Source organism: Lissotriton vulgaris, chromosome 2_1 (genome assembly GCF_964263255.1).
Source record: "Lissotriton vulgaris chromosome 2_1, aLisVul1.2, whole genome shotgun sequence".
Taxonomy (NCBI): domain Eukaryota; kingdom Metazoa; phylum Chordata; class Amphibia; order Caudata; family Salamandridae; genus Lissotriton; species Lissotriton vulgaris.
The window spans coordinates 451,343,849-451,371,510 of record NC_141687.1 but is presented as its reverse complement, the minus strand read 5'-3'; the positions used below and the strand labels follow the sequence as shown (position 1 = coordinate 451,371,510).

The following is a 27,662-nucleotide window of genomic DNA, read 5'->3' as shown; positions in this document are numbered from 1 at the left end:
CACCTCCCTGCACTTAAAGCGCCTCGCGGGTGCCGCTCGGACTTGAAGACGCTTTGCTGCCACAACTCTTGCTCACCTGCCACCTTCAGAACGCGGTTTTTCACGCCGATTTGGGGCTGAACACCGGACCGGAGGGACTGCGAGGACCAGGGTTCCTAGCGACGAGTGACCGGCCACAACTGGGTGCTCATTCCGCCCTACCTCTCTGCACTTGAAAGCGCCTCGCGGGCCCCGCTTCGCGGGTGGCGCTCGGACTTGAAGACGCTTTGCTGCCACAACTCTTGCTCACCTGCCACCTTCAGAATGCGGTTTTGCACGCCGATTTGGGGCTGAACACAGGACCGGCGGGACTGCGAGGACCAGGGTTCCTAGCGGAGGGTGACCGGCCGCACCAGGGTCCTCTTCCCACCCCACCTCCCCGCACTTGAAAGAGCCTCGCGGGCCCGCTTTGCGGGAACCGCTCGGACTTGAAGACGCTTTGCTGCCACAACTCTTGCTCACCTGCCACCTTCAGAACACGGTTTTCCACGCCGATTTGGGGCTGAACACCTGACCGGCGGGACTGCGAGGACCAGGGTTCCTAGCGGCGAGTGACCGGCCGCACCTGGGTCCTCTTCCCGCCCCACCTCCCTGCACTTGAAAGCACCTTAGTGACCCCCACTTCGTGGGAGCCGCTCGGACTTGAAGACGCTTTGCTGCCACAACTCTTGCTCACCTGCCACCTTCAGAACGCGGGTTTCCACGCCGATTTGGGGCTGAACACCGGACCGGCGGAACTGCGAGGACCAGGGTTCCTAGCGGTGAGTGACCGGCCGCACCTGGGTCCTCTTCCCGCCCCACCTCCCTGCCCTTGAAAGCGCCTCGCAGCCCTCAATTCATGGGAGCCGCTCGGACTTGAAGGCGCTTTGCTGCCACAACTCTTGCTCACCTGCCACCTTCAGAACGCGGTTTTCCATGCCGATTTGGGGCTGAACACCGGACCTGCGGGACGGCGAGGACCAGGGTTCCTAGCGGCAAGTGACCGGCCGCACCTGGGTCCTCTTCCCGCCCCAACTCCATGCACTTGAAAGCGCCTCGTGGGTGCCGCTCGGACTTGAAGACGCTTTGCTGCCACAACTCTTGCTCACCTGCCACCTTCAGAACGCGGTTTTCCACGCCGATTTGGGGCTGAACACCGGACCGGGGGGACTGCAAGGACCAGGGTTCCTAGCGGCGGGTGACCGGCCGTACCTGGGTCCTCTTCCCTCCCCACCTCCCTGCACTTAAAGCGCTTCGCGGGTGCCGCTCGGACTTGAAGACGCTTTGATGCCACAACTCTTGCTCACCTGCCACCTTCAGAACGCGGTTTTCCACGCCGATTTGGGGCTGAACACCGGACCGGGGGGACTGCAAGGACCAGGGTTCCTAGCGGCGAGTGACCGGCCGTACCTGGGTCCTCTTCCCTCCCCACCTCCCTGCACTTAAAGCGCTTCGCGGGTGCCGCTCGGACTTGAAGACGCTTTGCTGCCACAACTCTTGCTCACCTGCCACCTTCAGAACGCGGTTTTCCACACCTATTTGGGGCTGAACACCGGACCGGCGGGACTGCGAGGACCAGGGTTCCTAGCGGCGAGTGACCGGCCGCACCTGGGTCTTCTTTCAGCCCCACCTCCCTGCACTTGAAAGCGTCTCGCAGCCCCCACTTCATGGGAGCCGCTCGTACTTGAAGACGCTTTGCTGCCACAACTCTTGCTCACCTGCCACCTTCAGAATGCGGTTTTCTATGCCGATTTGGGGCTGAACACCGGACCGGCGGGACTGCAAGAACCAGGGTTCCTAGCGGCGAGTGACCGGCCGTACTTGGGTCCTCTTCCCTCCCCACCTCCCTGCACTTAAAGCGCCTCGCGGGTGCCGCTCGGACTTGAAGACGCTTTGCTGCCACAACTCTTGCTCACCTGCCACCTTCAGAACGCGGTTTTTCACGCCGATTTGGGGCTGAACACCGGACCGGAGGGACTGCGAGGACCAGGGTTCCTAGCGACGAGTGACCGGCCACAACTGGGTGCTCATTCCGCCCTACCTCTCTGCACTTGAAAGCGCCTCGCGGGCCCCGCTTCGCGGGTGGCGCTCGGACTTGAAGACGCTTTGCTGCCACAACTCTTGCTCACCTGCCACCTTCAGAATGCGGTTTTGCACGCCGATTTGGGGCTGAACACAGGACCGGCGGGACTGCGAGGACCAGGGTTCCTAGCGGAGGGTGACCGGCCGCACCAGGGTCCTCTTCCCACCCCACCTCCCCGCACTTGAAAGAGCCTCGCGGGCCCGCTTTGCGGGAACCGCTCGGACTTGAAGACGCTTTGCTGCCACAACTCTTGCTCACCTGCCACCTTCAGAACACGGTTTTCCACGCCGATTTGGGGCTGAACGCCGGACCGGCGGGACTGCGAGGACCAAGGTTCCTAGAGGCGAGTGACCGGCCCCAACTGGGTCCTCTTCCCGCCCCACCTCCCTGCACTTGAAAGCGCCTCGCGGGCCCCGTTTTGCGGGAGCCGCTCAGACTTGAAGGCACTTTGCTGCCACAACTCTTGCTCACCTGCCACCGTCAGAACGTGGTTTTCCACGCCGATTTGGGGCTGAACACCGGACAGGCGGGACTGCGAGGACCAGGGTTCCTAGCGGCGAGTGACCGGTCGCACCTGGGTCCTCTTCCCGCCCTACCCCCCTATTTAGTCACGTCCACTCACGCGCTCGCGGGAGCGTAAGCCGTGCTAAGCCCGGGCCAAGGGCTGGGCCCGTTTAAGCCTGTTAAAGACCGATTAAGACCGGACCGGGCCCCCCTCTTATTATTATTATTATGTTTCTTATATAGCGCCTGAATCGACCCTCGAAGGGGTATCTCCGCGCTTGCCTTGGGAACCCGTCCTGGCTTTTCCCTGTGAGATAGCCCCTACAGGGCATCCCCAAGGTGAAAGCCAGGCATCCCGCCGCGGGGGGGCCGTTGTGGAGATTAAGCAAGCTTAATGCCCAGAGTTGCAGAGTGTGAACCCATGATTAAGTCAGGCACCGAAGCGAGAATTATCGAGTCCATGGACATTTGAGCTCAAGACCCTGCCGCGTCGGGAATTGAACCCTGGTCCCAGGTCTGACCTCTGCTTCAGGGTCTGCCTGCTCTAACCAGTGAGCCACACTTCTCCACCTTCTGCTGTAGTGTGACTAATATGTATGTTTACTTCCTTTTTATTATTATTCTTCATTGGAAATAGACTTAAATTGTGGATATACACCTTGCATCTTTTATCATGACCACACGAGAAAGTAGGAGTAAAACCGTTGCCGGGGGGGCACAGCTAACAGGCACTTTAGACAACTTTATAATAAGGGCTAACTCGGTCATAGATCAAGGAATTAGCCTAATGGAACGCAGAGTGTCCCAAGATCTAGTGTTGGCAAAAAGGTCATCTATGGGTCACTTTGCGTCTGCCCGTACTCCTGAGCATTCCAAGGGAATAGTTACAATAGAGGTTCATGCGGATGCGAATAGTTTGCCAATTGTGGCAGACCAGTCAAACTTACAATTCCCATCAGATTCACAATCAATTTTTTCATTAGAGAGGACTCCGGAACTTATTCTGGACAGTACGCAGCATGAAATAAGTACCAGGCAGTTGAGGGAAAGGAGGGAGGGTGCTATACCGAAAAGGAAACGTGGTAATACGACCATCCCAGCGGGTAGAAAACCTAAAGTAGCAAAAGCCAGAGGTACTTGTGACATAATTAGTAAGCAGGGGAGGTACATGAGCAAGTTTCACAGAAAGGGTGTGAACAACTACAAATAGATTCAGTAAAGGAGATTTTGGATTCCAACAGTGTAGAAGCTCCCGTAAGTATGGATGGGGAAAGTATTGGCGATGCTGAAAGCCAACTCCTAGTAAAAATGGGGAAGCTACTTAAAACTTTTTTTTCTCCATTAGATACAAGATTAATGCATATTGAAAAGCACCTCGTTGAACTTGATCAATTTAATAGAAACTTACCCAACCAAGGGCCAAAAAATGTAGTATGTAATAAACCATCTAACACTGGACAAGTAGGCTTACCAACTAGAAAGCCGCCGACAATAGCGCAAAAAGTAATCCCAAACCCCATAACCGTACCAGTGAAGATATCCGCAGATAGACTCCCAGGCTCAACTCAGCAACCAGCGAAGATATCCGCAGATAGACTCCCAGGCCCAACTCCGCAACCTAGGCGGGAGGAGAATTTACCCAAGGCCCCTGCCTCAGATCCTAAAAGAAATTGGACAAGGGGGGCTGCAGATGGTAGATCTGCTGTAAACTTGCCCCCTGAGGCGAGTCCTTACGTAGTTGTTATGACTTGGGTTCCGGAACTTGAAGAACTCATAGAGGAGCAGAGTTGGTCATTGAAGAACAAAGTTTCTCATTGGCTTAATACTAATCGACCCCTACCACCACATATGTCTAGCAAGATTTTAATGGTACGTAGGGTGCCCTGGGTAGGGCACGACAGGAAAACAACCCAAGGGGACTGTGTGCTGGTCAACTTTGAGGACTCACGCACAGTCGACTAAATTTGTTTATGGAGAACGCAAAACAGTAGAGCAGGTATAGAAACAAGACGACTCTCACATTTTTATCCACCAAGGATTCGTTCTGATGCCGATTGTGGAGGAAATTGGGCAAGAGTAGGACAACAAGACTGGGAGGAAACTTTAATAGGGACCAAGGATATATGGAGAGCTGGAGAGGGATCCCTACTGCTAATAGGTACAGCTGTCTAGAGATGGTAGATTGACTGGCATTGACCACTGAGAACTTGAAAGAGCATAGGGAGGGGCAAAGCAAACTTAACCTGATTGTCCATCGTATTACAAACATAACATCTGTGAAAAGGGTTACCCATAGTGTTGATAATTTCATCATCGATTGCACATCGAAAAAGGGGAGGGACGAAAATGATGGTACTGAGATCAAACCCACCCATGGAGGTGTAGAAAGGGTAGAAAGTGGGGCTGATCTATTTAAGGCTATTAGTGATGCGCTGGGGGCATTAGGAGAGCGCTCAGACCCCGTATTACAGGATAATGGCACCTCTAATTGTAATTCAGCTGACCCATTGAGCGTAATGGCAGAATCAAGGGGAAAATTTGCACTGTTACCTTGGAATATACCGGGTTTGTCAAATAAAACTAGGGACCCTACATTTCTGGCATTTATAGATAATTTCAATGTCATCTGCCTGCAGGAATGTTGGGATCAGTTTGAGACACACATAAATGGCTATTGCACCTTTTTTTCTGCAGCCAAGCAGACTAGTAGTGGTAAGAGTTTAGGTGGGCTTTGTACTTTTATATCAAACACTGCTAACACAACGGTTAAGATACTAAATACAAGGGGAATTATTACCAGCTACTTTCACTCAAAGTGGGAGGAAACCAGCATATTCTTCTGATTAATTTCTACAACAACATCCCAAAGGTCGATTTAAATAAGGTTCTTGAAGAACTAAATAACACTTTACATAATCAAACAGAATCTGGCCAATTGGAGAAGTGTGTTATACTGACGGGTGACTTTAATTGTCACCTATGTCCCCATAGTGACTCAATTACGTGCTGGTTGGTTAATCTTAAGGGGGATCCCTGCATCCACTTTGAGCAATTCAATTCAATTCAATTCAATTAATTTATATAGTGCGCTACATACCCAGAGGGTCTCAAGGCGCTTGGAGAAGGGTGGGGAATTACTTGTCGAATATCCATGTTTTAAGTTGCTTTCTGAATGCTAGGTGGTTCTGAGTGAGGCGAAGGTGAATGGGAAGTGAGTTCCATGTTTTAGCCACCAGGTAGGAGAAGGATCTTCCTCCCATGGTGGTTTTGTTGATGCGAGGTATAGCAGCAAGGGCTTGGTGGGAGGAGCGTAGCTGGCGGGGGGGGGGGGGTGTAGAAGGAAAGTCGTGTGTTGAGGCATTTGGGTCCAAGTTCGTAAAGTGCTTTGTGTGCGTGGGTTAGGAGGCGGAATGTTATCCTCTTATTAACGGGGAGCCAGTGGAGGTTTTTCAGGTGACCAGAAATGTGGTCTTTACGTGGAATGTCTAGTATGAGTCTGGCTGATGCGTTCTGGATGCGTTGGAGTTTTTTCTGAAGTTTTGCGGTGGTGCCGGCGTATAGGGTGTTTCCGTAGTCCAGGCGGCTTGTAACCAGTGCGTGAGTGACCGTTTTTCTAGTTTCGGCGGGGATCCAGCGAAATGTTTTTTTGAGCATGCGAAGAATGTTGAAGCAAGATGATGAAACGGTGTTGACTTGTCTGGTCATCGAGAGTGAGGAGTCCAGAATGACTCCCAGGTTCCGTGCATGGTCTGTTGGGATGGGTGCTTTTCCAAGGGACTCTGGCCACCACGAATCATCCCAGGCGGAGGGGGAGGTACCCAAGATAAGGACTTCTGTTTTGTCGGAGTTCAGTTTCAGACGGCTGTGCTTCATCCACTCGGCTACTTCTCTCATCCCTTTATGTAGGTTGGTTTTGGCGGTGTTAGGGTCTTTGGTGAGTGAGAGGATCAGTTGAGTGTCATCAGCGTAGGAGATGATGTTGAGGTTGTGTTGGCGTGCGATGGCCGCGAGGGGGCTCATGTATACGTTGAAGAGGGTGGGGCTGAGTGAGGATCCTTGAGGTACGCCGCAAATGACTTCAGTGGCCTCTGACTTGAATGGTGGTAGGCGGACTCTCTGGGTTCTTCCGGCAAGGAACGATGTGATCCATTCCAGTGCTTTTCCTTGGATTCCGATGTTTCTGGGGCGTTGTAACAGGGTGCTATGGCAGACTGTGTCGAAGGCTGCGGAGAGGTCGAGGAGGATGAGGGCGACTGTGTCTCCATTGTCCAGTAGAGTTCGAATGTCGTCTGTTGCTGCGATGAGTGCGGTCTCAGTACTGTGTTTGGCTCAGAAGCCTGACTGTGAGGAGTCAAGGGATTTGTTGGTTTCGAGGAAGGTGGTGAGCTGGTTGTTGACAGCTTTCTCGATGACTTTGGCTGGGAATGGAAGGAGCGAGATGGGGCGGTAGTTTTTCAGTTCTGTGGGGTCAGCTGTGGGTTTTTTCAGAAGGGCGCTGAGTTCGGCGTGTTTCCAGCTTTCCGGGAAGGTGGGAGCAGTTGATGACGTCTCGGAGGTGAGGTGCTATGATGGAATCTGCTTTGTTGAAGATGTGGTGAGGGCATGGGTCTGTGGGGGATCCTGAGTGGATGGAGTTCATCAGGCGGATGGTGTCCTCAGTGGAGATTGGGTTCCAGTCGTTAAGGGTGTTCAAGGGGGGTGAAGGTACGGCAGAAGGTTGGGTGGGTTGTTCTCCGGGTTGGTTGTCAAAGCTGTTGTGGTTGTCTGCGATTTTGTCGTGGAAGAACGAAGCAAGGGCGTCGTAAAGGGCTTGAGAGGGGGTGATGTCGTTGGAGTTGGCAGTGGGGTTGGTAAACTCTTTGACGATGTTGAATAATTCCTTGCTGTTGTGGGCGTTGTTGTCCAGTCGGTCTTTGAAAGCGGCTTTCTTGGCAGTCCTGATCAGTTGGTGGTGTATGCGGGTGGCGTTTTTGAAGGAGTCCCTGGTGCTGGTGTTTGGGTCTTTTTTCCATGCCTTCTCAAGGGAGCGACAGAGTTTCTTGGATTTCTTAAGATCATCGTTGAACCAGGGGGCGTTTTTGCTGCCTAGCTTGGTTTGACGTTTTTTCAGGGGTGCTAGGTTGTCGGCGCTGTTGGTTAGCCATTGAGTGAGGTTAATGGCTGCTTGGTTGGCGTTCAAAGAGTGGGCAGGGGGGTCTTGAAGAAGCGATGAGGAGATCTGGTCGATGGTGATTTTGTTCCAGTTTCTTCGCAGAGTAGGTTGAGGATGGTTGTGGTCTTTTTGTAGATAAAGTGAACGCAGCTGTGGTCCGTCCAATGGAGAGCTGTGGTGTAACTGAAGGAGATATGTTTGCTGGAGGTGAAGATAGGGTCGAGTGTGTGACCTGCGTAGTGAGTGGGGGAATTAACAAGTTGTTTAAGTCTGAGGGTGGCGAGATTGTCCAGAAGGGTGGTGGTGTTGCTGTTGTTGCTCTTTTCTAGATGGAAATTGAGGTCTCCCAATAGAATGTAGTCCTCGGAAGGGAGGGCGTGTGGGGTGATAAAGTCAGTGATGTCTTCACTGAATTGTGCACGGGGTCCTGGTGGTCTGTAGAGGAGGGTGCCTCTGAGTGTGGTCTTGGGGTCGGTGTGGATCTGGAAGTGAAGGTGTTTGGCGCTAGCGAGATTGACGTCTGAGCTGGTAGAGACGCGGATGGAGTTCTTGTGGACGATAGCGATGCCTCCCCCTGTTTGCTTGGTGCGGTCTTTTCGGATGATCTTGTAGCCTTCCGGGATGGCAATGGTGATGTCTGGGGCTGAGGAGGCGTTCATCCATGTTTCTGTTAGGAAGGCGACGTCCGGAGAGATGGTGTCTAGTAGATTCCAAAGGTCGATGGCGTGTTTGTGGACTGAGCGGGTGTTGAGCAGGATGCATTTTAGGTGGTTGGTGTCAGGTCTCTGTTTGGTGTTATTGGATGAGGAGTTGGTCTTGGTGCCGTCATACTTGCAGGAGTTGCATGTGAAGGGTCCATGGGTGTGTCCAGGGGCGGCTTGGGCGCAGTTGGGAAGTCGACCGGGGTTGAGGGCTAAGAGGGTGGAGGCGGCGGCGTATGTAATGCGGGTGGGGTGGGTGGTGCGGGGGCCAGGGGGTCTGGTGCTGGGCGCGGTCCAGGCACGGACGGGCGTAGACGGGCTTACCTTTGGCGCACCTTCGGCGCGGCCGCTGCGCGTGGACGCTGCCCGTTGGTTCATCTGCTTCAAATGGAGAGTGGAGGGGGACGGAGCGTGGGAGGGTCAGCTGGGAAGCGGGATCTAGGTGCAGGGAGGGTCTGGGACGGGCCAAGGGGTCAATACAAAATGGCTGCAAGGTAAACAAATGCACGAAAGTAAATTATCCAAAGCGCTACACACCTCGAGGTGCACCACAATGAAAGCGCTAGCAGAGATTAATGTGAGGCAAGTAGCGTTATACACAGAGCTATATCTCCGAGCCGACGCATAATCGTACAGAGAGTAACTCACCCCACGACACACAGCCACCATGACGACAAAGGAGAGTGGAACAACAGAAAAATTTCAGATGGAAAAGCTGGAAGAATACAGCCACAAAGAACTAAAGCAATTTTGCATAGAGCTGGGCATTGCTACCACGGGACTAAGTACGAAAGACAACCTTAAGCACGCCTTAGAATCTTGGGTGGAGACGGAAACATCCCCACCCCAAAATCAAAGCCTCGAGACCACCGAAACAAGTACCACCCCTGCAGACGAAAGAAGATCGGGTCTCTCGTCCGAAGAGGCCCGGGAACGGGAGAAAAGCCGGCTCCACGAATTGGAGCTGGCTTGACTCCGCTTAGATGGAGAACTCAAATTGGCAGAACAAAAAATAACCCTCGAACACTTGCGGCTCAGGGAAGAACGAGAAGAAAAAAAGAGCCAGAGGGAGCTGGAAGAAAAAAAACTAGCATACGAGCATGAGCGCAACTTAAAGGACCTAGAAATTCGACGGCAGAACAAAGACCTCTGCGTCTCCGGGCACCAGAGCCCCACTGCCCCTACGGACCCCAAGGTCCACATCCCCAAGGACGTCGTCAGGGAATACTACCGGAACGATGATATCCAGCAATGGTTTAAAGCTTACGAGGTAGCAATGACCTCCCACCGAATTCCATGGAGCGACTGGGGAGCCGGGCTATGGGGAAAGTTCGTTAACGAAGGAAGAGACGCCCTGCTGCAACTCCCCGACCACCAGATGACATCCTACGACCACATGAAGGCCGCCCTCCTCACTCGCTATGGGCTCACACCCGAGATGTACCAGCAGAGATTTAGGGACTGCAAACGAATCCCTGGCACCACCTGGGTGGAGTACATGAACTTTTTTAGCAGAGCCTTCGAGGGATGGATCAAGGGCAGCCAGGTCACCACCTACGAGCAATTATTCGACCTTATTGTATGGGAGCACCTCTCCAATAATTGCTTCGTCGAACTAAGACAGCACCTCCTTGATAGTAAACTGACCGAACCTCGGAAACTCGCCATCGAAGCAGACTGATGGGAGAGCACCCGAGTCCCTCGAAGCTTGCCCAGCGAACAGAACAGAGCCTCCGAAGGGCCCCACCGCCCACGGGGAGGAGGAGGCCAGGGTCGGGGCCGGGACCCCGTCACGGTGCCCTCCACGAGCAACCCCCCGTCCCAGGCCGGAAGAGGAAGCCCTCCAATGCGACCAGGGTTCCGCGCCAACGTTACCTGCCACAAATGCCAGCGACCCAGCCACTACGCCAATGATCCCAACTGCCCGGAAAATCAGAGCCCCATGAACCGCCAGATCACCGCCGCCGCCCTGGGAGAAGAGCCGGGCCAAGAAGACGCCGAAGAGTACGAGCAGTACCAGCCCGAGTGGGAACCAGCCGCCATGTCCCTGGTCTGTCTAGGGGAGAGGGATATGGTCCCGCGGGCGCCCATCCCCGCCAACACGCAGAAATACAGCCAGTGGGTCACCATCAATGGGCGCCGGGCTGAAGCCCTCCGGGACACAGGGGCCAGTGTGACCGGAGTCCGCTGCCATCTGGTGACCCCTGACCAGATCCTACCGAATGTACTTTGTCCAGTGCGGTCGGCAGACAACTCCGAAAGCCTGTGCCAGATGGCCCGCGTCCCCTTCGAGTGGGGGTGGGGGGGTGTCCGGCATGCTAAAAGTAACTGTCCGCGACGATGCCCCGGTGGACTGCCTTCTGGGGAACGACCTCGAGAGCTCCCCCTGGTCAGCCGTTGAGCGGAGGGAGCACCTGGGGATGCTTGGTCTCCCTGAATGGGTCTGTATAACGACCCGATCCATGGCCGCCCGCGCCATCTCCAGCCCAGAGGAACCGGAGTGGCCCGAACCTCCTCCGCCGATCGTCACCGAAGAAACCACTCCTGAGCCTGGTCCTCCGGGGCCCGACAACGAAGAACGGGCTCAACCCTAAGACCTCCCGGGGCTGGCCCAGTGGCGCCAAGAAGGTGGCCCCACTCAGGAACAGTTCCGCCAGGAACAAAGAGCGTGTCCCTCCCTCGAGGGACTCCGACAACAGGCCATCGCCCAGAGCGCAGGGGATGCCTCGGGGGCCCACTGGATCTACTGGGACAACGAGCTGCTCTACAGTGAGCAAAAGATCGCCGAGCTTGGAGCCAGCCGGGTGCTGGTGGTCCCCCTCCGATTCAGAGACTTCCTATTGAACTTGGCACACGATGTGCCTCTTGCCGGGCACCTGGGGCAGGACAAGACGTACAGCCACCTGGTGACCCACTTCTACTGGCCGAAGAAGCGGAACGATGTAGCAAACCACTGCCGGGCCTGCCCCACCTGCCAGGCCAGCGGGAAAAGCGGCCGAAAACTGAAGGTCCCCCTGCAACCATTTCCCATCGTCACCACCCCCTTCGAGCGGGTGGGAATAGACATTGTGGGGTCCCTGGAGCCCCGGACAGCACAGGGACACCGGTTCATCCTTGTCCTGGTAGACCATGCTACCCGCTATCCCGAGGCCATACCTCTCCGGACCGTGACGGCGCCCGTGGTGGGCCGAGCCCTGATGGGGATCTTCTCGCGGGTGGGCTTCCCCCGAGAAGTCGTCAGTGACAGGGGCACGAACTTTATCTCCAGGTACATGAAGTCCCTATGGCAACAGTGCGGGGTCACCTACAAATTCACGACCCCCTATCACCCGCAAGGGAACGGACTAGTAGAGCGATTTAACAGCACCCTCAAGGGGATGATCATGGGCCTGGAAGAACCCCTACGTCGCCAATGGGACGTGCTGCTCCCGTGCCTCCTGTTCGCTTACAGGGAGGTCCCCCAGAAATCCCTGGGCTTCAGTCCGTTCGAACTCTTGTATGGACACCCCGTCCGGGGCCCCCTCAGCCTGGTCAAAGAAGGGTGGGAGGTGGCCCCTCAGAAGACTCCCCCGGATGTATACAAGTACCTCTTGACCCTCCGTAACCAGACCCGGCGGTTCAGGGAACTCGCCAAGGCCAACCTCGAAGCCAGCCAAGAGGACATGAAGCGCTGGTATGATCAGAATGCCTCACCCATCGAGTTCGAGCCGGGACAACAGGTCTGGGTGATGTCCCCGGTTGAACCTTGCGCCCTCCAGGACAAATGGACAGGACCCTTCAAAGTGGTGGAGCGCAAGGGCCCCGTCACCTACCTGGTAGACCTGGAGTCACCCCGAAACCCCCTGCGTGTCCTCCACGCCAACAGACTCAAACCCCACTTTGTACGCTCTGAACTTAGCCTCTTGATGGCTACCGACAGTGGGGCTGAAGAAGACTCCGAGCCACTCCCCGATCTCCTGAGAACGCTCGAGAAAGACGGCTCCGTGGAGGGAGTCCACCTCTCCGAGGCCCTGTCCCCAGGGCAACGCCAAGACTGCCAAGAACTGCTGCTACAATTTGCCGACCTGTTCTCCCTCATCCCGGGGGTCACCCCCTGATGCCTCCACGACGTTGACACCGGGGATAGCCCCCCTATCTGACACAGGGCGTACCGGGTGCCTGATCGAGTACGCGCCTGCATCCAGTCGGAAGTCTCCAAGATGCTAGCCCTGGGAGTGATCGAGCCGTCCGACAGCCCCTGGGCCAGCCCAGTCGTGCTGGTCCCCAAGGCCGCCGCCCCGGGCGTCGCCCCCGAGCTCAGGTTCTGTGTAGACTATCGGGGTCTGAACGCCGTCACCAGGACCGACGCTCATCCCATTCCCCGGGCAGATGAGCTGATCGACCGCATGGGGGCCGCCCGCTACCTGAGCATCTTCGATTGGACTATTGGCAGATCGGCCTCACCCCAGGTGCCCAGGAGCGATCCGCCTTCTCCACCCCGGATGGCCACTACCACTTGAAGGTGATGCCATTCGGAATGAAAAACGCACCCGCCACCTTCCAGAGACTAGTGAACAAAGTCTTGGCGGGTCTGGAGGAATTCAGCACCGCCTATCTGGAAGATATTGCCGTGTACAGCCACCACTGGGCAGAACACCTCCACCACCTCCGGGAGGTCCTGAACGCCCTCCGGCAGGCCGGGTTAACCATCAAGGCCAGCAAGTGCCAGATCGGCCAAGGGTCCATGACCTACCTGGGACACCAGGTGGGAAGTGGCCTGGTGGCCCCCCTCCAGCTCAAGATTGCCGCCATCCAGGCCTGGGAGCCCCCGGCCACCCAGACCGAGGTCCGAGCCTTCCTGGGACTCACCGGGTACTACCGGCGCTTCGTAAAAGACTATGGCAGCATTGTGGGGCCACTCACAGAACTCACGTCCAAAAAGAACCCACAGAAAGTCAACTGGACTCCTGAATGTCAGGCGGCCTTCGAGAACCTGAAGTCCGCCATGTGCACCGCCCCCGTGCTCCAAGCCCCCGACTACAGCCGGGAATTCATAGTACAGACGGACGCCTCAGATCATGGCGTAGGGGCCGTCCTCTCCCAACTCAACACCGAGGGGGTCGATCAGCCAGTGGTCTTCATCAGCCGACGCCTGCTGGCCCGAGAACAGCGCTGGAGCACCATCGAGCGGGAGGCCTTCGCCGTAGTGTGGGCCCTCAAGAAGCTCCGGCCCTATCTCTTCGGTACCCACTTCCGGGTGCAAACAGATCACCGACCCCTGCAATGGCTGATGCAGATGCGGGGAGAAAACCCGAAGCTGTTGCGTTGGTCCATCTCCCTGCAGGGGATGGACTTCACTGTGGAGCATCGCCCAGGCCAAGATCACGCCAACGCAGACGGCCTGTCCCACTTCTTCCGCCTCGGCGAGGAGAGTACCCAAGAGGATGGCTGACTCTCCCTGCCTTCAGCTGGGGGGGACGCATGTTGGACAGGCCTCGTGGCCGGGCATTCCCCTCCCCGCATGGCGGGTCGCGGACCCCTGCTCCTCCTGTTACCCGGACAAGAACCACCCCTGCAACCCGCCGGGGCAACCCCGGCCCTTCCCCGACGGAACCCTGGCTCCTGAACACCACCGTATCGGCTGGCCCGGGTCCCTTCCAGAACCCCTGTCCCCGGCCCAGCCGCCATTTTGGACACTACACGACCAGGCCTCGTGGCCTCGGGTCGACCTCGGCCTCGGGCCCAGCCAGGCCCCGACATCGACACAGCATGACTGGGAATTTACCTAATAACTTACTATATGAGTGGGACCTGATTTGCAAATGAGCTTTGCAACCCTCAGGTTGTTTTTCAATCCACCTTTAATGGTCGGGGTCTCTGGTCGGTGATTGACTTTACATTGGTCTCTACAAGCTATCATCGTAGTGTCCTGTGTTTTAATACAGAGGACATTGCACTGAGCGATCATTTTCCGATTAGCTCAACCTTTAACTTTGGTCAGAGTTGTAGTCAGAGTACCAATGTGGCTGAAAATGTATATTGTCACGGGATTACCCTGGCCAGAGTTAATGGTTATTCAATAAAATGGAATAAGGTGAACCCTACCAACTTCCTGCATACTTTAATAGTAGGTCAGTTAAATGATTTTATGACCTGTCTTGTGGAAAACTCTGACCCATTTTTGGTCATAGTAGCTTTCCAAAAGATTACTGATCAGATCTGTAGTAAATTAACAGGCACGATACGGGAAGGCGAGAGACATAAGGCCGAGTGCTGGTTTGACTCTGAGTGCAGTAAAGCGCACTCTTTTTTAAAGCAAACTCTTAAAATAGTACCTAAAAATACTCATGATACAAGGTCTGCCAGGGCACTTTATAAATCTGCATTGAAAAAGAGGAAAGAAGAACTTAAAGAGGCTGCGTGGGAAGCCCTACATAAGACCTGCTCTTTGAGAGATAACACCGCCTTTTGGAAGGCCGTAAATGCCCCCTTTTTTGTAGAAGGAGAATTTATGGGTAAATTATTTTACTGAGCTATATAAGAAGCATGATTTAGTGAGCTCAGAGTGCCTAGGTTATATAATGAATGTGGAGCCTGATTGTTTCCTTTGGAATTAGTCTTTTCCTTACCGGAAGTGGAACTTGCAATTTCAGAAAGTTCTTCTAGTAAAGCACCTGGACCGGATGGGATTCCAATAGATATTTACAAGGCTAATATTACCTTATGGGCACCCCTCTTGACCAATGTGCTTAATAGTTGTAACAATAAAGGATTCCCATCGACTTGGCAGGAGGCGATTGTGGTGCCAATTTTCAAAAAGGGAGATCGAAATGATCCCAAATCTTACAGTCCCATATCACTAATAGACTCCTTGATGAAAGTTGCTGGCAGAATTATATTAAATAGATTACAGACATGTGCTGACTAAACCGGTATTCTTTCTAAATTCTAGTATGGCTGTAAATCAGGCCTAGGCACCGTTGAACAAGGCCTAAACTTAGCTATGATAACGGGAAAGTATGTGGTGGCAAAAAAGGGCAATTTATGAATGACCTTTGTTGACCTGAGTTCGGCGTTCGACTGTTTGAGTCATGAAGTCATGTGGGATACCCTATTAGGCCTCGGCATTGATCTTAATATCCTTAATTTTATTAAAGAACTATATAGAGGGGCAGGGGCAAATGTACGATTTGGGAAGAATGGTGAATGTACAACTAAATTCCCTATAATGAAAGGTGTTCGTCAGGGTTGCATACTGGCACCCTTTCTATTTAATTTGTACATTAACAGTGTGGCAGCTTATTTAACCGACAAAGACCTGGATTATCCCCAAATCGAAGGTGTCGCTCTGCCCATACTATTGTACGCAGATAATGCGGTTATAATGGCGAGAACCCAAGTAGGCCTCCAGAAAGCATTAACCAGTTTCTCAGAATACATGGGATCTAGGGGCCCAAAGATTAATATTGGGAAAACTTTTACCATGTGCTGCTCATCTAAAAATAATGTACCATGTAATACTTTTTTTAGAACAGTCAAAGGTAGGATTAACTAGTACTTTCTCAAATCTAGGGATTGTTTTTAATAAAAAAGGTACCTGGACAACAGCAGCTACTTCAAGAAAGTTAGCATTTTCTCGCACTATTGGCGCGGTGAAACAGTTTGCCAACAAGTTGGGGGGCAGGACGGTGCGTATTTTAATCAATATATACAAGGCTAAATGTGTGTCGACTGCCATATACGGGGCTGGTATTTGGAGGGTTGCAGACTGTCAGGAAATTCAAATAAGCGAAAAAGCCTTTCTGCGATACCTGCTAGCTGTTCCCAAATCTACTTCCACCTTTGTATGTCATAAGGAGCTTGCCTTGGCCCATATTTCAGATTTAATTAAGGTAAGCCTGGTATTGCTATGGCACAAGGTGTGGACTTCTCCTGCAACCGAGTTTAATAGGGCCACCATCCAGGACTGTATTAAACACCAGGGGGCTAAACACATTCAGTGGCTTTCATATATAAAGGCATTTCTATTAGAAATAGGTTACCCTGAACTTTATAACACGCCATCCTCACTGTCCTCTATCACCAGAAAAGCATTGAAGGATGTTTGCCTCATGTTTTTGGAAGATAAACGCTGGCCATTAGAGGGGGAGAAGGTATCTGTTGTCGAGCACCATTTATTATTACAGGGTCCTGGTATGCAGTTTTACCTGTCCACTAATGAGAGCAGTTATAGCAGGATGTTATTAGCACGATTGAGAACTGGTAGCTTTTTTAGGTTGATTACCTTTCCAGTTATAAACGACTGGTCGAAAAACCTAATTCGGTGTCCATGTGATGATTCCGCTTTGCAATCAACAATACATTGTATCTTATTCTGCAAATTTTATTTGTGGGGCTGGAAGAGATACTTGCTTCCCCTGCTAAATGTATTGGTTCTGAGACAGCGTAGACCCGCCCTTTTCAAAATCCACTATTGCAAGATGAAATGACTATTACCGCAGTATCAATGTTTTTAAAAAGTATTATTAGATTCAGATCTACTATCCCTTGAGTACTTATTATAACTGAACTGTACAGATGAAAGTATAATTGGATTTTATTGTATATATCTATTTTATGTGCTTTAATGATTTTTTTTGAAGAATCGAATAAAGCTATCTTTGACTTGACTTGACTTGATATATTTACAATCACCATAATAGAAAATGTGAGGATGTTTGAGGTGGCCCCATGTGATGCAACGTATATATGACCCCCCACCATTTAATAACAATGGTGTTACATACAATATTATATTTGGCTGACTTTTATGAAACTCAGAAAAACACCAATTGCCCGGTATATACGTATCCCACTTTTAAGTACAGACCTTATACTGTGCTACTGTATTTTGCATTAGAACATTAGGGAAACGATTCATAGACGACTTGATGAAGCTGTATCAACCTTGCAGAAGTCTTAGGTCTGCAGGGACCTTGCTCACTGGTTATTCCCAGAGTAAAAACATCTGGGATGGGAGGGCCCGCTTTCAGCTTTTTGGCTCCCAAATGATGGAATAGTATGCCTCTAGATCTGAGACAGCAAAGGTCAGAATCAGTTTTTAGCAAGAAATTCAAGACCTGGCTCTTTGGGCAAATCCTAGGGCCTGTCAAGCACGCCATGTTGGGGTCTGCACTGAGGGTGTCTTCTTAGCGCTGGGACAGTCTGGATGGAGTAACCAGACGCTCTACAGATGCTTCATTTTTATCAAAACATTGCTGGTCGAAAGCACTATTTACATTATGAAGAAATATAAAATTCAAATCACCTGTATGTAGGAAACCCCGCAGAAAGTACACCACACCCATTGATTCATTCGTCAGGGCGTTTTAGTACATAGGTTGCAAGCCCCGAGCTACAGACAGCGTCTTCATTCACTCAATCAGTTTGATATCTATAAATATAGCGTTCATTTATACAAGCCACGCAAGAGATATACGTGAACCAAAACTTTCATCTGTTCATGCCCTTGAAGCACCCGCTCCACACACTCACATAACACATTTGCATCTGCGCCTCTCCCCTGTTGAGGCGGAACTCCTTGTCATCTAATTATCATTGTGACACCAGTCATCTTAATTATGCGGCTATTCCTCCGTCGCCGCCAACCCTCCTCCTGACCGCAGCAGCTCCAAAGCAAAAAAGTGTTTATAAAACGCACACATTATTTCATCGGTTTCCTTTTAGGGGCTATCTCTCTAAGCAGCAACAGGACCAGCCCCCCTAACCAAGCAACTTCAGAAGGAAAACGCTTTTTTTGCAGGAACTCCCTCTCTTTCTTTTACGCTGAGACACAAATCATTTCTAGATCTACAGTGCTTTCCCCTCCTTTCCTCACTCGCACTCGAAGCCACTCATGCAAACTTTTATGCTGGAAGCGGCAGTGGCTGTTTGGTCTTTAAACATTACAAGGCAGATGCGCACGCACGAGCCTCTCCCTCGGCAGAGGTCTCGGTGAGCGTTAAGGAAACCTAAAACACACACTCGGAGGATCTAAAGAGGTCTCTTTGTGAAACTGTTCAGCTAATGCCAGCCCACTGCAGGCACGAGAACGTCCGATTCCTTACGGAGGCTGGATCGGGACATTTCAAGCCCGAGCCGCCTCACGTCAGACAGGCGCGTACACGCTGGTGCCCGGGGCACGGTCTGCAGGGAGTCGCGGATTCACGTGTTTTGATTCACTCCCGGAGCAGTGCCTGGTGTCACTACGGAACGAACATCACGGGGTTCTCCCTTCTAGACATCTCAAAATGTTTCAGAAAACACAAGAAGTGAAACTACTTACTTCGCTCGGTGAAGCCCGGCAGGAACTAGGGGAGGCGGAAGTGTTGCTGCTTGGCTTAATGGCTTTCAGATGTGGGAGAGATGGCACTGAGCGCTGCAGTGCAAAGCGCGCTACATCATGGGTGGAACTGCTGAGGCGTTCAGACATCTTACATGCCTTCCTGTTCGCTTATTTTAGGATCCGCGCCAAACATTACTTCTTTAGAAAGTACCCGTAGCCACAAACTGTCCCGGGTCTTCAAAAAAGTAAAGTAAACATACGCGTACATTTCAAAACATGTGTTTTTGCTTCTTCTAACAGTCCATGCTGAAACAGGGTCCAGACTGCCCACTAGCAGGACTCGTGCCAGGTCAGTTATTGTGGAGTACTGAGATACACGCGAGATACAGCCTTTTAGATGGCTACACTCAAGGTAGGCATCTTCAGGGGGAAATTACTCAGCATCCTTCAGACTGATGCGATACTACCTACCATTTCTGTGTCATGGATCATTCAGTGCAATATCACGGTTCATCACAAAAATATTTTTTTATAACCTCTGGCATTCCACAATCTGTCGAATCAACATTATTACCCCATCACACTAGGGCGAATCGTGTCATTTCAAGAATTTTCTGATTATTTTGTTACACACAATCCCCGAAATTACATATGGTACTTCGCGTAATTACAGCGCTTTTTCTGGAAATAGCCTTCAGTAAACACACGGGAACGGCAGAACTTGTGCAGCTGTTATGTGTGCTTGTTTAAATGCTTCTTCGCCCCAAAGTTTATGGATGTATTAAAATTAAGAATGTTTTTCGTTCCAAAATATAGAAGTAAATAAAGGATTTGCATTTCACATAATTATGTGTAATGTCTAATGAGTTTGCAGAAATGTCATAATTAGGCAACGCACAAAATGCATGAATGTCACACACCCTTTCACATGAGCAGCAGGGTAGAATGTAAGTAATGGGAAGAGACAGAGATAACACAGAGGAAAGGGCCTTATCTCTTCATCATGCTTCTTCATCCCTTCCCTTAATTTTGTGGTTATAACAAAGCAAGAAGGAGTGGGTGGGATGTGATTAATCCAAACCAATGAATAAGAAACCAGCACCTTAACTTAGCCAGATGCCAAAAGAACATGTTCCGTGAAGGACACACGCAATAATGACTCCAGAAACAGCCAATCCGCATATGTATGTGGAATGTATTTATTCGTGTATTTGTACAGCACAAACCTAATCAATGCCAGGGGTAGAGGATGAAACATTGCAAGCCATATGACCTTAGCTTTGACTCACACACGCATGCTTAAACATACTAACACATTCACACCTTGTTGTTCACATATACAAATTCTCACCCTCACGCATGCAGGCGCGCAACACCCTTTGGGCTCACAGGGCTTCAGCCACCCCCGTCGTTTCTGTCAGCCCTGGCTGAGACAGCTTCGCGGACTGGCGACGTCTAATTGCAGCAGCACCCAAGTACTTCACAGGTCTTTAAAAGACCGTGTATGTGTAAATGAGGGCCGCTCTGGTTACGGCTGGAAGAATTAGCCCGCCCCAAATCTTTTTCAGCCCCCCCCCCCCCCCCCCCCCCCCCCAGGAATTTGGCTCTAGTTGCCCGCCTGCATACAACATACAAAGAAAAGTATTTTTTACTTACCGTAGATTCCAGATAGGGTCATATTCCAACTAATGTACTCCATTTGTATTATACTAATAGTAAATAATATTATTCATTCTTTGTATAAAAAAATTTGAAAGAATACCAGGCAAGTGGAGATCCAACCAGCGTCCATTAAGATATGCCCCTGTGTTTCAGGCACCCATTTTCCACCTCTGAGACCAGGATCGCAAAAGTAGTGCCAGTGGTAGCAAGGTGCAAGCCAGGGGTCGCAGCTGTGACCCCTAAATGACGTCTGTGAGTACTGCATACGGCCAAAGGACAAGAGTACGAAAAAAGATAGTTTACAAAGCAGTGACAAGGACACAGGGCTTCTTCATGGGTCAAAATGTAGTGGTCTTTGAAAAGGTGACTTCAAATCTTTGATTATTGGAGCATTTCTTATGGCCATGAGCATGTTATTTCAAATCCTGGGTTGGGAAATTGAGAAGGTCTCTTTAATGCGTTTTAATATACATTTTTAATATATTACATATTTATATATTACAACTCCTTGTCTCCAGTCTGGTGGTGTTTAGGCTGTGCTGGCTCGTGATCCAGAAGAGTTGGTTAGTTTTTGTCCAGCAAAGCAAAAGTGCCATTCAAAGTCGTCTTTCAGGAAGTCAGTCGAGTTTATGGGCGACTGTGGAGCAGGACTTGTCTTCATCCAGGTGAAGGTGCATATAAGCATCTTCCAGGAGGTCAGTCGAGTTTATGGGTGACTGTGGAGCAGGACTTGTCTTCATCCAGGTGAAGGTGCATATAGGCATCTTCCAGGAGGTCAGTCTAGTTTATGGGCGACTGTGGAGCAGGACTTGTCTTCATCCAGGTGAAGGTACATATAGGCATCTTTCAGGAGGTCAGTCTAGTTTATGGGCGACTGTGGAGCAGGACTTGTCTCCATCCAGGTGAAGGTTCATATTGGCAGAGGCAGCCGTTCTTAAATTATTTTCAGGAAGTAATGATTTCACTTTTTTCAAGGAGAGCTGCGCCTATGTCGTCTTGGTATTCTTACAGCTGTTCCTTAAGAAAAAGGTTGTTGTTTAGGGTGAATCCATGTGACATGGTATTGTTAAGTTTTTTTGGTTGAAGTCAACCAGTTTCATGTCCCTGAGTTAGGTCTGGACTAGTTATTTGCTGCTGCTGGCAAGTTTGATACATTTGGTCTTGGTAGTGTGGAGTTTAAGACAGGCAGAGCAGTGGGACATCTGGATTTGAAAGACAGGGAGACAGTTGTCGAGTCGCTAGAAGCTGAAAAGTGTTGTGTCTTTGATATAATGGTGAATTGTGATATTGTTGTCTGTGAGCAAGGGATTCAGTGTAGAGCGTGTAACAGGGACATGAGGGAGCCCTGGTGTACTCTGCTGGTAGCAGGGAGTGTCTGTGACCTTGAGGTGCCAACTGGGTGAGCTAGTAGTGGCTTAATCGATAGGAGGACAACAAGTGGAAGGCACTTCCAATGAATCCCACAAAGACATAATATATGCATGAGGGAGAGGGCCAATGGTGTTGAAAGCAGCTATAATGTTTAGTATCAGGAGTAAGAGTTCATCCTCATCTGTGGTCAGATGGCATAGTCTACTACTTGTTTAGTGCCTGTTTATTTTCTGCAGATTGATCTAAATCCTGATTGGTAGTTGTAAATGGGATGATCCTTGCGAAGCAAAATTTATAGTTAGAAAAGCCATACAAATAAACCAAAGCCAAATAAAGCAATCAATTAAGTATTTTAAAAGGCAAGTAGTTCCTCAAAATAAACTCATCCAGTCGTCTAATACATCAATGTGCAATGTTGATCAGAACTAGTTCATCCAATTATTTAATCAAATAAGGGTTACGAATGATTAAAAGAGATAGGAATGGCGAGGTCTGCTTGTGTTTCAAGCTGAGACAATATAGAAAGCAACCGGCATGAAAATAGCTTCAGAATCTGTTTGGTAGCATAAGGAAATAGCTGCCCGACAGCTACGTCCGAAGCTATGCTTTTTGAAAACTGGGCAGAGGCGCTACCTCCTTGCTGACAGAGTTTTAGTGCATAGCAGTGGTGGCTGCTATTAATGACAAAAAACGTGGGTCGTGTGGGGGGATGTGTGGGGGGATGTGGGAGGGGTGGGGTAAATAACAACAACAAAAAAAAGTGCTTACCTGCTGCTGTTGGCTCCTGTGTCAGTGTTTTTTTGCTTCATTCCCAACTCCTGATTCCCCACTGGGTTTGGGCACACTGTGCAGGCTCCCAGACGCCAATAATCAAGAGACTGCTCTCATGCTGGTAATACTATTTACCTTTTTTTCCCTTCAGCCCCATACCCCCACCATCCCCTGCCTCAACCACCTTTCCCCATCCCCCTCTCCAACCCACTCCACCCAGCAGCTCCCTCCCACCACTAAACACCCCTATAATGAAAGAAAACAGATCTGGCGTCGGTATGTAGTAGATGGGAAGTAGCTCCCTAAATCAGCGGCCAAAAACAATATTCAGTGCTAACACCATATATCCTATATCCACCACCAGCAATTTAAGCAGAAACATAATCCCTGACCATTAATTACTAATTTAATCTAGGGAAAAAGTTGAAAATAGCCATAAAGGAATGAGTTTACTCTATATCCAACCCTCAGCCAGAAACTCCTTAGCTTTCATTTCAGAGGTAAAAAACCGGGTCCGCTCCCCCATATCACTTTCAGCCATGCTGAATCAATCAATCAATCAGGGGTTTACAGAGTGCACTACTCAACTGTGTCTCAAAGACCTGGGGGGGAGGGGCTGGGCAGCTGCAAGGTCATCCAAAGAGCCAGGTGTTGAGGACCTTCCTGAAGGTTTGCAATGTAGGGCTTCGTCTGATACTGAGGGGGGAGTTAATTCCAGGTCTTGGCCGCGATGTAGGAGAAGGATCTGCCTCCTGTTCCGGCTCTGTGAATGAGTGGGATTCCAGCCAAGGCTAGGTCAGCGGAGCAAAGGTTTCTCTCAGGGCATGGAGGAGATTCTTCCGTTGAGGTATTGGGGTTCGGTGTTGTGGAGAACTTTGTAGGCTTGTGTGAGCAGCTTGAAGTTCCATTTGAAGGTCTTATGGAGTATGTGAAGGGTGTTGAAGCATGTGGAGGATACAGTGTTGATCTTTTGGTTCACGGTGATCGAAGAGTTGAGTATGATCCCGAGGTTGCAGGCATGGTCCGTGGGGATGGGAGAGTTTCGGAGGGCAGGGGGCCACCAGGTGTCGTCCCACGTGGCGGGGCTGGATCCCAGGATGAGGACCTCAGTTTGAATTGAGCTTCAGGCAGCTGCTGCTCATCCAGGATGCAACATCCTTCATTCCTTGCTGGAAACAGTACCTGGTGATGTCGGGTTCATTGGTGAGGTAGATGATGAGCTAGGTGTTGGCATAGGATACCATGCTGAGTCCATTTTTCTGACCATAGGTTCGAGGGGGGCCACAGAGATATTGAAGAGCATGAGGCTGAGGGAGGTTCCTTGGAGTACTCTACATCTGATCTCTGTGACTTCGGAGAGGAAGGGCGGAATTCATTATGAAAGCCTGTGCCACTTTCTCCTGGAATGGTTTAATCATCTGTCGGAGCCGCCATTGCCTCTTAACAGTTACATGACAAAAGTCAGCCCTGGCAAGAAATGAAAAATCCCCAACGGATCATTTGGATTCCAGTCTAGCTTTTTAAAAAATATATTGTACCTCAGTAGGTAGTTTCAAAACTAAACTAACAGCACAGGGTTTCATGCCAGACTTGATTGGTTGTCTCAGAAAAAGGGGCACACAATTAACTCGCTGAAACTCCTGTAGCCAGTTTCATCCCTCTAGCTCTGGAAAATCTTTGCTTAACAAATCTACCATAAACAATCGTATATCTGATCCCTCTTTCCCTTCTGGAATCCCTAAGAATCGTAAGGTATTATGCCTTTGGTGATTTTCTTGGTCTTCCAGCTTCCACTGAATATCAATTAGATGGGATTTATGAGCCTCTGCTTGACCTCGGGTGCCCGCCATATCATTCTCTAGGGTAGCAGCTCTGATCTCTAGGTCTGTCAACTGCTCACTGATATAATTGAATGTCTAGGCAATCTTCTTGACTGAACCCTCTAATTTACGAGTGGCAATCTGTGATCGACGACTATCCTGTTGGGCCTCCTCTTGATGTCACAAAACACATTGTAGAATTGTGTCCAGAGTTGGTGGAATAGCAGTATGAGCCTATTGCTGTGTGGTAGTCATGGTTCAACCAATTGCTCACCTGGGGAGTAGTCCAACTTAAGGTGTTTTCTGCCCTTACTATTATAGGTACCGGGCTTTCTGGCCACTTTATGTGTAGTTACCACCGAGTCCACTCCGCTAGTATCAGGTTAGCTCTCATTCTTGCTAGACTCAATACCAGACCCTGATTCATAAGCTCACCAGGTTTCGTCCAACAAGGTGTAAAAGCAATCATTTTGTCTCAGGATCAAACGAATTACTTCCTTTCTCCGGCCACGTAAACAAGGCTTCTGATTGCCGACTTTTCCTAGGCTTCTGATCTAGTTGCAAAATGGGTTACAGGGGGATCCCTTCCCCCATCTGACCCAACCTGGCCTTTAATAGTTTTATCCAGCGTACCATTTACTTGCTCTAAACACACCTCCAGAGCCGACTTACAGATTTGGGCAGAGTCCCTTGCTATGTCTCTTAAACTGTCCCCCACACCCTTCTTAGAAGGTACCAAACCAATAGTATTGCATACCTCATCGATAGTCACTGCAGCAAAAGTTGCTGTTTCTCCCCGAGGGCCGGTTGGTGCAGCAGGTTGTAGGGAGAGCACCATATTCAGGAGTGATGATTAGCTGTTATCCGAATCTTTCTGCATCAGCTGGTCATGGGCTTGACTCGGGTCACTCTCAGCGGGTGACCCACAAAGCAACTTCAAGACAGATGAGACAGGTGGCTGCTGCAGGAGGAGTGTAGTCCCGTCCTTCCCCTTCCTTTCCCCTCCTTTCTCCTGAGGTCTCCGTCCATGTCAACACCAGCAATCGGCGCCCGGTAGAGCATGATGTGGGTGCCGATGCAGTTTCCACTCATCCACCCATGGCCGCCAATGCAGAGCTCCCTCCAATCGGCAAAGGAGCAGCGTCTGCCTTTCCTCTGCTGCTACCACACACAGTCTTAGGACCCATCACAATCGTCGTGATTGAGGGTGGCTGTGGAGGTCATCCGTAGGCGTGATACGCTTCTTCAAGAAATCTTCTGCAGGCGAGTAGTAGCTCTCCTTGTCTACAGGCGATTTCGAAGCAATGTGTACACAGAGTCGGGCTCAGCATAACTAAAGCCAGTAAGGTTGTGGCAGTGTCAGACATAGTTTACCCTATAAAAATCAGATGGATACATAGATAATCTGCCAAGTGGTCAGGGAGCTCCACACAGCCGTCTCAAGCGTTCATCATCTTTCTCTCATTCTCTTTCTAGGTAATACTATTTACCAGCATGAGAGCAGCACCACGATTGGCCTGAAAGGGCTGGTTTAAAGCTCGCCCAGGGCCTCGGAGCCTGTGCCTCTTCTCCACCCGGCTGTTTAGCACAGCTCATGTGGAGAGATCTAAGTGCGCATGTGGTTTGGCTGTCCTTAGATAGGCAGCCAAACGGACATGCACACTCACAGTACAACTCCTCCTCCTGTTGTCATTATGGCCCCACCCATCCCTGAACTCAGCTAAATAAAATGATAAAATATATATATTATAATTTTATTGTTCACGTTTTCCTTTGCTAGTTCTCAGCAGGGGTGCTACCCTCCTCGACCATAATGGTGGACAAGACATGTTATGTTCTTAATCCGAATTTTATGTTGAGGCTTCTCTTTGTCTCTGAGTTTATACAATTCTTGAATATTTCATAAGAATTCTGCACCTTGAGGTTTAGGTACTGCACTAGCAGGCGCACTGGATTTTGTGTAGCATTTAATCAAGATCTGCTCCTTGTCATATCTTTTTATTATTACGAATCTCGCTCGGTTACTTGATTTTGGGTTCTCCTAGAAACCATCACACTCCATTTCGTTTAGAGATTCGGTGATATGGTGTAGCCAGAGTGAGCCACTACGAAACTGGAGGGAGACAGAGGATTTTCAAAGTTTTGACTCAACCTCAAAAAATAAGTATGGGATATTTCTCTCAAGGCCTGCATTAAAATTCAGTAAATATCTGCCAGTGGATGATAGAAAGTTTTCAAGTTAAGTTTTCATTTTTTTATATCTAAATCAACAACCGGGCCAAGAAATGTTTCATAATACACATGGCTTTATTAGGGACAATCCACAACTATACATTATATACAACACAATTAGTGAAGAACCAGATCAAGAAAAGATAGAAATTAGGCTGAAAATGAAAAAAATTGAAAAGGAAACAGAGTCACAAATGTATTCATTGATTTACTGTAATACCTATTTGCAAGACAGTATCAATTTAGTTCTGAGCAATAACTTTTTCCTCTACGAAAACACATTGTACCATTAGGTTTGTGGAACCGCAATGGGTTCTCGATTCGCACCATTGTATGCATTCCTGTTTTATGGATGATTTTGAAAATTAAATTAACGGTGGAGCAGTATCACATTTATTTGAAGAGATTTTATCATATGGAAAGGTGATGTAAGCACCTTATTGTCTTTCCATTCCATTCTGTTTCAAAATTGTCGCAATATAGAGCTGTGACTAAAATATATTGATAAAATGATTAACGTTTGTGACTGTACTCTGTATATTGAGAACAACAAAATAATAAGCAAGATATTTAGGAAGCCTGCTTCAGTTAACAATATTTTACATTCATCTTTTGAACACCCAGCTAAGAAAGGGGCACCTCCAGGGAGCTGAAGTGAGGCATGTATTGTGGTTTTTCACAAAAAAGGAAAACCTGCGAACTTAGCTGGATCCTACCGCCCTATCTCGCTTGTAAACGCGGATGGAAAAATGTATTCGAAGATTCTTGCGAATAGTTTGTCTGGAGTAATCACTAACTTAGTTTCCACTATACAGCATGGGTTTATCCCACACCGAGGAACGGTGGATCATGTTCGCTAGGTGATCACTTTATTTGATTTTGTAAATGCTACCCAGGAGCCATTATGTTTAATTTTATTGGATGCCGAAAAGGCTTTCGCACGGGTCTCAAGGTGCTTTATATGGGACGTAATGAAGCGAAGGGGGTTTGGCCCCGAATTCATAAATTCACTGCAGACATTGTATTTGCAACCTACGGCCCGTAT

General features: G+C 49.9%; 1 protein-coding gene across 5 annotated transcripts in view; it reads right to left on the bottom strand.

The window, feature by feature from the left end:
* Positions 1-27,662, bottom strand: part of GULP1 (GULP PTB domain containing engulfment adaptor 1) — a 2,138,858-nt gene that overhangs the window by 883,112 nt on the left and 1,228,084 nt on the right. The window contains exon 1 of one of the 5 annotated variants that reach the window (XM_086955347.1): positions 18,762-18,839. The exons of the other annotated variants lie outside the window; for them this stretch is intronic. The gene's annotated coding sequence lies outside the window, so the exon portion shown is untranslated. Of the gene's footprint in view, positions 1-18,761; positions 18,840-27,662 lie in introns of those variants that run through there. 5 annotated transcript variants of the gene reach the window in all.